This window comes from Bactrocera latifrons, unplaced genomic scaffold (genome assembly GCF_001853355.1).
Source record: "Bactrocera latifrons isolate USDA-ARS-PBARC rearing strain unplaced genomic scaffold, ASM185335v1 scaffold_18, whole genome shotgun sequence".
Lineage (NCBI taxonomy): Eukaryota > Metazoa > Arthropoda > Insecta > Diptera > Tephritidae > Bactrocera > Bactrocera latifrons.
In genome coordinates this window covers 438445-439948 of record NW_017535296.1, presented here as the reverse complement: position 1 = coordinate 439948, position 1504 = coordinate 438445, and positions in this window count along the sequence as shown.

Sequence of the window (1504 nt, the reverse complement as noted above, 5' to 3'; positions counted from 1 at the left end):
TAAAAAAGTTTGAAGTTTCCAAATATAATAAATTTTATATTTAACACTTATTATTTATTTAACTTCAACTTTATGTGAAATATTTTCATTACGCACATAAAAAATTTTAATAAAATTCTTAATTCAAATTTCTTTACCAAAATGTCAATAAAATTCTTTATATAAAAAATATTATCAAGCATTTTTATGAAATCTTTTTATTATTTTTTGCTAAGCATATCAAAAATTTTAAGGTAAAGCGCTGTAATTATAAAAAATTTAGCCAATAAAAATTATGCATAAAAATCTTCTTTTTCACCAACTTTCCGTGTCACTCTACTTTCTTCAACGCTCCGTTGCAAGCGAGTAATGTTTACGTGCACACCTTGCACTTACAAAACAACAACAAACACTCAGCAAAACTTAAATAAACTTACATGCACATGTGTACAGCTATGCAGCTACATATGCAAATGCGCCAGCAAACAGACTAACCTATGCACTTGTCATCGCACTAGAAAGACCAACCGACTTGTCATAGTCTACTGGCTTTTCGACGGCTTGACGCTGGCCCATCACAGCTGCGCTATTGACTTGACGCTTTCGCATTTCATTTGTCGTACCCCTTGTATCTCCCTCGTACCCACCATCGATTGACAACAACTCAAGCTGGCGACCAAATAAAGGTGTGCTCTTCTAATGCCAATAATTTGTAGATCAACACTGCGCCGTAAGACACTGCTGGCGAGTTGCAATAAAAGCAAATAAAAAACTTAAAGTAATGCATAGTGAAATGCAACAAGATCAACAGCACTAAATCGGAGCAAATAGACGCAGACGTTTGCAAAATAAAGCGTAATAGTGCAATTTACTAAAACAAATAAACTTACGTTTCGTTATGCGCATGCGCAACTGTAGTGCCGTTTTTTACGCACATATTGCATTTTTCCTTTTTTTTTTAGCCCTTAAAACAGCAAACAATAAAAAACAACCGTATTGTAACTGTAAATCATTTGTTAACTATTTGCCTGCCAAAGTATTCCCGGAAGTAAATAAAAAAGACTAAAATAGAAATTGCAATACAAAAATAAAAAAGAAAAAATCCCGTCAGACGAAAATTAAGCAATAAAGCATAGAGTCTTCTGCCAAAACTACGTAACATAACAAAGCAACAAATGCAGCAAATACAACAAAGAGCTAAGCATGGCTAATTGCGGTGGAAAGGTCATATGCGCAGACGCAACTACCGCGCATGCTTAAAGGCACAACAACAAGCACTACGCACGCAAGCGTTTGGCGGAAAATATTTTGTTTTGGCTGACATTGCGTGGCGTAAATGTAAATGCAATAAGAAGGCAGCACACAACGTGACAGAAAAGCAAGAGCGTGAAAAAATGCTTAGTTTTTTTAGTATTGGACAAAATTTGCAAAATACGGTGCTGACTTAAGAAAAAAATATACGCAAAATCTGCCAAAATACAAATACAATAAATAAAATTAAAATAAATAACTATTGTAAAGTAAT